This window comes from Octodon degus, unplaced genomic scaffold (assembly GCF_000260255.1).
Source record: "Octodon degus isolate 3935 unplaced genomic scaffold, OctDeg1.0 scaffold00077, whole genome shotgun sequence".
NCBI classification, from domain to species: Eukaryota; Metazoa; Chordata; class Mammalia; order Rodentia; family Octodontidae; genus Octodon; species Octodon degus.
In genome coordinates, this window is record NW_004524653.1 from 394,453 (window position 1) to 403,428 (window position 8,976).

Below are 8,976 nucleotides of genomic sequence, written 5' to 3' on the forward strand. Positions count from 1 at the left end.
TAAGCTAGTTATACTACTAATTTCTATTAGTTCATTGAAAAGAAAGGTTTGTGCTTATATTGTTTGATCAATTTTTCATACCTATATCTTATAATCTGAGCAACCTCCTTTGAAGATAACAACACATAATGTATTAGCCATTGTCATTCTCCTACTATCTTGTTTTGAAATTTTGTACCTTTTTATTATTTATTTCTCTTTAAAATTATTCATGTAAAATAAAGAATGCAAAAGCACAGTGTTAGATCCTGCAACCTTTCTGTATGTTACGTGGAATTGTGCAATGTCAGCAGCAAGTGGAATGTGAAAAGCGAAGGGTGGGATTCTAATCCTTAGAGCACCTATTAGAAGAATAAGGTTAAAAAAAGGACAACTAAGAGCTGGCCAAATAGCTCAGCGGATTAAGGCACCTGCAAGCAGACACAGGGGCCAGGGGTTCGATCCCTGGGCCTGCCTGCCAGCCCCGCCCCCGGGGCATGCTGAGATGGCAATTGAGACTGAGCGTGGTGGTGCACGCCTGTAATCCCAGCACTTGGGAGGCTGTAAACTTGCAGATCGCTAAGAGTCGAATCTAGTAGTGAGACCCTGAACACCCTGTAGACCCGTCCCTAAAAAAAAAAAAAAAAAAAAAAGGACAACTAAAAATAAACAAGAAAATAAATTAGGTCAGGGAGATGGCTCAATAAGCGCTGCCCTGGCAAGCGTAAGGGCCAGAGTTCAATCCCCCGATCCGCCAAAGAAAAAAAAAAAAGAAACTCTTTGGGCTGGTGAGATGGCTCAGTGGTCTAAGGCACCTACTTAGAACAAACTAAGCTAAACAAAGCACAGGGACCGCGGTTCAATCCCCCAGCACCACATGCCAGCCAGCCCCACCCCCTAGTGGGCTGAGCTGACCACACACGAAAGAAAGAAAGAAAGAAAGAAAGAAAGAAAGAAAGAAAGAAAGAAAGAAAGAAAGAAAGAAAGAAAGAAAGAAAGAAAAAGAAAAGAAATTAAATGATTCTAAGGAAGTCTAAGGAAAATAAGAACTTGCTGGGAAAAAAGAGAGAGAGAAACTCTCCAGGAATTAAGAGGGAACTGACAGGAAAACTAGAAACCACAGAGAAGCTGGAGAAACAGGACAGGACACAGACAAAAATAGAGAAGTTATTAAGAAAGAAACCCAGCTCCCAAGTGGAAGACCTAGCTCTGCCAACACAGGGTAAGCCAGAGAGGACCAGGAGCTCCAGGGAGAGATGACGGGCCAGGAGCTCCAGGGAGAGATGACGGGCCAGGACAGAAAGGCTCACCCCAACAGCCCAAAGCTACTTTAAACCACAAATCCTGTCTGAGGGTTCATTCTGAAAGTGACTCTTCAGAAACCCCATTGTGTGTCCACCATATTTAAGAGCACTTTGTCACGAACTCTTTTGGGAAAGGGTTAATTGTTCAAAACTGAGCTAAAGAACAACTATTGTATCCACCAGGATTTCTGGTATCTCAGCACCTGCCACAGGGACTGGGCAGGAGATGGCACAAGAGCCAGCCACAGAGAGGGGAAGGCTAGACACAGAAGCCCCCTGAAAGATCTAAGCTCTCCTCCTCCTCCTCCTCCTCCTCTTCCTCCTCCTCTTCTTCTCTTCTTCTTCTTCTTCTTCTTCTTCTTCTTCTTCTTCTTCTTCTTCTTCTTCTTCTTCTTCTTCTTCTTCTTCTTCTTCTTCTCTGTTATTTTATCACTTTTCTCTCCTCATCTTTATTCTTCACATTTCACTTCTTTCATTTTTCATTCCCTCCATCATTACTAGTATTACTATTAAGCTTTATTAATCTTTAGAAGTTAATTCTATGCTACTATTGTTGAATACTTTTGTATTTTAAAGATAGCATAGTTACTGCATTTACTAGATATTTAGTGTATGTCAATATTTGATTTTGTCTTTGAGTCTATATTATAATAAAGATTTTCTTCTATTGTTAAGGATGGTGTAGGGCTAGCCCTTACTCATTTTGTGGTTTGCCAATATCCAGCTTATCTTTCACTCTTTGCTTATTGTTGGCTTTCTGCTACTGTCAGGATGGCATAGTTTTGTGCTACTTTTACTGTATGCCAATCTCTGGTTCCTCCCTGCATCATCAATAGTACTCCATCCACATCCAGAGAGCTGAATGCTAGGCCAACTACACCACAGTATTGCTCCCCCAAGCTAACAAGGGTGGTCAGAATGTAGGACGGAGGCAAAAGCCTAGAGCCACCACACCCAGAGTGGATCGCTAAAATAGACACTGACTAAAGAGGTCCTCCATGAGCAACAAAACCTTCCCACTGTCATCAACGCACAAACTTCCATACACACATACACACACACACACGGGGGGGGGGGAATGAGGGACAGGTCTCCAACAAGTCCCAAGTCACACCCCCTCCAAGCTGATGCATGGGACATCAATGAGGCAGAAACAAAAAGGCAAATACTTGAGTTCTATGAAATGACAGAAAAGAAGACAAGGAATCAGTTGGATAATGTGCTCATCAAGCTCAAAGATAATGGGCTTAATAAACAAAAGGATCCATAAAAAAAATAATACTCAATGCTAGCTGAGCTAAACAAAACAATCTGAAATATCAGTGGCCCATTAAGAAAAGAATTAGAGTCTACAAAAAAGATGACAAACCCAAATTCAGAAGATCAAAATGTCTAAGCAGAAGTGCCAAATTTGAGTACAATGTGAGAACGAGAAGATGGGGTGGATATAGGTGACCACATGCCCACAGATGCCTTAAATACAAGAGGACATAGGAATGTGATCCAACAGCCCCTCCGTGATGCAAACACTAACGAAAGGTTAATAAGAATTAGTGAAAAGTCAGGTGACAGTACAAGTGACAACAATGTATTTAGAAAAATAATAGCAGAAAACCTTCCAAATATGGGTAGAAGAAAACCTTAACACATAGGTAAATGAGGTATACACAACTCCAAATAGCCACAAATCAGAAAAGAATCTCTCCATGTCATATCATAGTCAAAATTCTGGAAGTCCAACACATGAGCAGAATCTTACAAGTTGTTAGAGAAAAGCAATGGCTCATGTATAAAGGTAAGCCCGGGCCAGGGAGATAGCACAGCAGTCTAAGCACCTGCCTGGCAAGTGCAAGGACCCAGGTTCGACCCCTGTTATTGCATGTTGTGTTGCCACAGAAACCTGGATGCACTGTGCAAGCCCCAAAACTGAGTGTGGTGGTGTGCTCCTGTAATCCCAGTGCTGGGGAGGCTGAGACAGGAGGATCACTATGAGTTCCAGCTGTGTAGTGAGACACTGTATCCAATAAGTAAATGAATCAGTTTATAAAACCAAAACAAAAATCCTTAAACGCCTAGGGAGCTTGAAGTGAAGTGTCCAAACCTTAAAAGAAAACAATTTCCAACCCAGATTAATATATACTACAAAACTATCTTTAAAACTTAATAAAGAAACACAGTCTTTCCAGGACAATGATCACATTAAGAAAGTCATGACCACCAAACCAGCAACCCCCGCAAAACAATTCTCAAGGATATCCTAGAAAGAGACAATGAAACCAACAACCTCAAAATTGCAATTGAATGAGTACAACAGGGAAGGTGAACAATTATGTAGAAGGGGATATAAGAAGCAACAACAGGAAAATTATACAATGCTGGAAATCAGTTGATAACCTTCAGTTATAACTCTCAAAATGAATGGTCTCAACTCCACAATCAAAAGACACAGATTAGCAGATTGGATTTCTTTTTTAAATCCAATGATATGCTATGTATAAGAAACACATTTAATCCCAAAACAAATTCAAATTCTAAAAATCAAATAGTAGAAAAGATGTTCTAGCACCAGGAACCCCCAAAAATGCAGGCACAGCTATCCTATTTTTAGACAACATGAACTTTGAGGCAAACTGATCAGAAGAGGCAAAAAGTCACGATATTGGTTGATGGAATAATTCAACAGGAAGAGACCATAATTCAGTGTGTACTGAAAATTCATACAAAAGTCACTCGTGGACATAAAATAACAGACACACTCAACACAATTACAGTGAGGGACCTCACTGTCCCACTTTCACAAATAGTCAAATCAACTAGGCCAATTTTTTTTTTAAATCAGAGGTGAACCACACCTTTGAACAAGTGATCTTAATAGATATCTACAGAATGTTCCACCCAGTGACAGCGTACGTATTCTTCTTAGGAGCCCAAGAAACTTTCTCCAAAATAGACCACATACATGAAAGCAGGCTTCAGGACAAAAGAATCCAAATTAGCCCACACATATTATCAGATCATAGTCCAGTGAAAGTGGAACACATCTTCAAGGAACACACAGAAATTTTGCAAACACGTGGTGATTAAAGAATACACTCTGGAAGACTCAATGGTCACAAGGAAAATCAAGGAAGAAATTCATTCCTAGAATCAAACAATAATGCCAGTAAAACACACAGAACTGATGAGACATAATAATACTATTTTTAAGAGGAAGGTATACAGCTGTGAACCCTCACGTCCTAAAAACAGAGTGTACCCACACAAATAACCTAATGAAGTACCTTGAGGTTCTAGAAAAACAAGAACAATCTAAATCCCAATCCAGGACAAGGAAGAAAATTATAAATATTAGAGCAGAAAATAATGAATTTGAGACTAAAAAAGTACTAAAAATACAAAAAAAATTAAGCGACAAATTAACAGCCAGTTCTTTAAAATAATAAACAAAATAGACAAACTCTTAGCCAGTCTTACCAGAAAAAGAAAAAAAAAACAACCATATCAATGCAATTGGAAATGAAAGACAAAATCAAAATGGACACCTCTGAAATTCAGAATATTGCACATACTTTGAAAAGTTGTACTCTGATAAACTGGAGAATCCAGAAGAAATTAATAGATTCCTAGATATGTATTAATTACCCAAATTGAACCGTGAAGATATAAAATCTGAATAATATAATGACATTGAGGATTGTAATAAAAAATTTTTTTGAAAACCTACCAACTAAGAAAAGCCCAGGATCTGAGGGATTTACTGCTGAATTCTACAAGAACCTGAGGGAAGATGTAATACAGATAGTCTTCAAACTCATTAATGAAATTGAAAAGGAAGGACTACTTCCAAAATCATTTCTCAAAGCTAATTATCATCCTAATTCCAAAACCTGATAAAGATCCAACTAAAAGGGAAAACCACAGGCCAGCACATTTGTCTAGCAAACGTAGATGCAAAGATCTTCAACAAGATTCTGGCCAACAGAATGCGACAAGTTATCAAAAAGATCATGCACCATGACCAAGCAGCTTCACCACAGGGACACAAGAACAGTTCGGCACCCACAAATAAATAAATGCAACACACCACATAAATAGAAGCAAGAACAAAAATCGCATGATCATCTCAATAGATACAAAAAAACAACCTTTGACAAAATTCAGCGTGCATTCATGTTAAGGTTTGTATCTCAGTGTTCCCACAACGCCTCACGTAGTCATTGGAAAGGATCCTAGAGTTTGGGATTAACTCATAATCCAGAGCTGGGATTATGGTTGAGTGCTACTGGGATTATGGGTATGAGTGCTACACCTATGGATAGACTGAATGCAATGTAAGGAAGGGAGAGAGGCTTGCCTCTGCCTCTGCTGCTGCTGCTGCTACTGCCCCTGCCTTCTTCTACCATCATGAACTGCTGCCCCTGTGCCATGTGCCGCTCTGCCTTGGAGCCAGCCAAGTATGAAGTGAATCCTCCACAAACTGTGAGCTAAATAAACCTTTCCTTCCTTAATTCTGGATGTTTGGTCCCAAAACAAGAGAAAAGTAAATGAGGCAATTCATGAAAAAAAATAGGTATAGAAGGACCTTACCTCAATCTGATAAAAGTTTTTATGACGAACCTACTGCCAACACCATCTTAACTGAAGAAAAGATAGGAGCTTTCCTCATAAAACCAGGAACCAGACAAAGATGTCCACTATCACCACTTTTGTCCAACACAGTACTCAAAACGCTATCCAGTAAAGCCTTTTTTTTTTTTTTTTTTTTTGGTAGAACCAGGGATTGAACTCAGGCCCTTGCCCTTGCCAGGCAAGGGCTTATTCTACTGAGCCATCTCCCCAGCCCCAAAGATAGATGAATGTGACCGACTTCACAGTTTTTTATTTTATTATTATTATTTTTTTTTTTTTTGGTGAAACCAGGGATTGAACTCAGGCCCTTGTGCTTGCCAGGGAAGCACTTATTCCACTGAGCTATCTCCCTAACCCCTCAAAACGTTATCCAGAGCAATCAGGCAAGACAAAGAAATAAAAGGGATATGCACAGGAAAAGAGGAAGTCAAATTGTCAGATGACATAGAAGAACCCCCCAAAAAGCCAACAGAAGACTCCTGGAACTAATGACCAAATTCAGCAATGTAGCACACAAAATCAATACTGTCCCTGGCCTCACAGAGAAAGAAATTAGGAAACTAATACTATTCACAGTCGTGTCAAAAAAATTAAATGCTCAATAATTGACATAACCAAGGAAGTGTGAGACCCTTACAATGAAAATTATGGTATTCTGAAAAACGGGATAGATGAGGACATCAGAAAATCAAGAACTGGTTCTGGTTCTGGATAGGTGGAATCAGTATTTCCAAGTGGCCACGCTGCCCACATTGACACACAGATTTAATCCAATCCCAATTAAGATGCCAACTGCATTCCGCACAGAGCTAGGGAAGACAGTCCTGGTGGTCGCACAGAAGCTGAAGGTACCTAGAAAGGCAAAAGCAATCGAGGCAGCAAGAGCAAAAGAGGTGGCATCACAATCTCAGATTTTCAGTCACGTTACAAAGCAACAGAGATTAAAAAAAAAAATAGCACGATACTGGCACAAAAACAGACTGTGGGTAAGTGGAGCACAACGGAGGACGCAAAAGTAATCCCAGGTGCATTTGGCCATCTGATTTTTGACAATGGGATCAAAAACACGGTAGAAAAAGCAAATCAAGAAGCTGGATGTGGTAGTGTACACCAGTAATCCCAGTACTCAGGAGGACCACTGCGAGTTCAAGACCAGCCTGGGCTACAAAGTAAGCTCAAGGCCAGCCTGAACTGCATAGCAAGACACTGCTCCAAAAGACAAAACCAAACAAATAAACAAACAAGCAAAAATCAATAGAGGCAAAATTGTCTTTTTAATAAATGTTGCCCCCAAAACTGGCTATCAGGCTGGCGAGGTAGCTCAGTGGTCTAAAGCGCCTGCTTAGGCAAGCTTAGGCAAGCATGCAGGAACGGCAGTTTGATCCCCAGCACCACATGCCAGGCCAGCCCCGCCACCAGCGTAGGCTGAGCCAGCCACAAAAAAAAAAAAGAAAAAAACCTGGATATCCGCGTGCAGAAGACTGAAGCTAGCCCCATTATCTCTCCTCATGTACCGAACTAAAATTAAAATGAACTGAGATCTAAATACTAAAGCAGAAGCGATTTACTGGAGGATTAAAAATAGGCAAGCGAAGACCTTCTGAACAGCACCTCAAATTGGACAAGAATCAGCAAATTAAAATGAAAAGAGTCAACAAACTCTTGATGGATTAATCAAGTTAAAAAGCTTTGGCTTGGTAAAGAAATAACCAACAGAGTGAAGAGACAAGCTACAGAATGGAAAAAACTTCCACCTACTGCTTGGATAGAGGATTAATATCTATAATATGTAAATAAAAAAAAACTAGAGTCCCCTCCCAAATAAAAGACCGAATCAAAACAAAGGCAAGTACAATGAATAGACAATTCTCAGAAGAAGAAACAAAGGACTAATAAATGCATTTTTAAAAGTGCAACATCTCTGGCTATTAGAGAATGAAACTTAAAGCAACACAGAGATTCCATGTTCTTCTAGAAAGAATGGCTGCTCTCAAGAAACCAAGAATAACAAATGTTGGCGAGGCCGTGGGAAAAACGAGCCTTTCTATAGCGTTCCATTTAACCTAGTTATTCCCTTACAAGGTATCTTCCTGAAAGAGTTAAAAAAAAAAAGTCATATTAAAATCATATGTGCATACCCAGGTGTATAGCAACATAATTCACAATCGCTAAATCTTGGATGCAGCCTATGTAGCAATCAAGAGATAAACAGATAAAGAAAGTGTGTTTATATGCAACAGAGTACTGCTCTGCTCTAAAGAAGGGTATGTTTGAGTCCTCTGTAGGAGAATGTAGACACTGAGGCCATCCAAAGGGTTAGTAGAAATCAAGCTAACACACACGTTGAACTATCCCATAGCTTCTCTTAGACCAGAAACATGAAGCATAAATAAATGAAGGAGCAAAGCACTAGATAATAGGAAACAGGGGGATAGATCCTTTGTAGATGGAAAGGGACCAAGAGATGGATGAGGGGAAAGAGGGGAAGGGAAAGACATATCAAAAATATTAAAGTCAGGCCAGTCAAATAGCTCAGTGGATTAAAGCACCTACAAGCAGGCACAGGGGCCGGGCGCCCAATCCGCGGGCCTGCCGTGCTGGCCTCGCCCCCACAGCGCACTGAGACAGCGAGCGAAACTGGGCATGGTGGTGCGCCTGTAATCCCAGCTCTTGGGAGGATGTCAACAGGTGAATCACTAGAGTCCCATCTAGTAGTGAGACCCTGAACACCTTGTAGACCCTTCCCCGAAAATGCAAAAGTAAATAAATAAACAAAAATAAAACAAAACCAAAAAGTCACTGACAGAGCTACAGATGTATATTTCACGAGGATCAAATGGTCAACTGATCAAAAATATAAAAATTATAAATATCCGTGTATCTAGGAAGGCCTCGGAGATGATGAAGCTAGAGTAACAAAACTAAAGGGAGAGTCCCAAATTTTCTGATCAAGAAGATTATGGTGCCAAAGAGGAAAGTGATCAATGATGTAGAGTGTGCCTAAGGAGAGTCACATGGGGAGAAGACACTCTCTCAGGCTTTCACAGAGAGCACATTGGCCAAG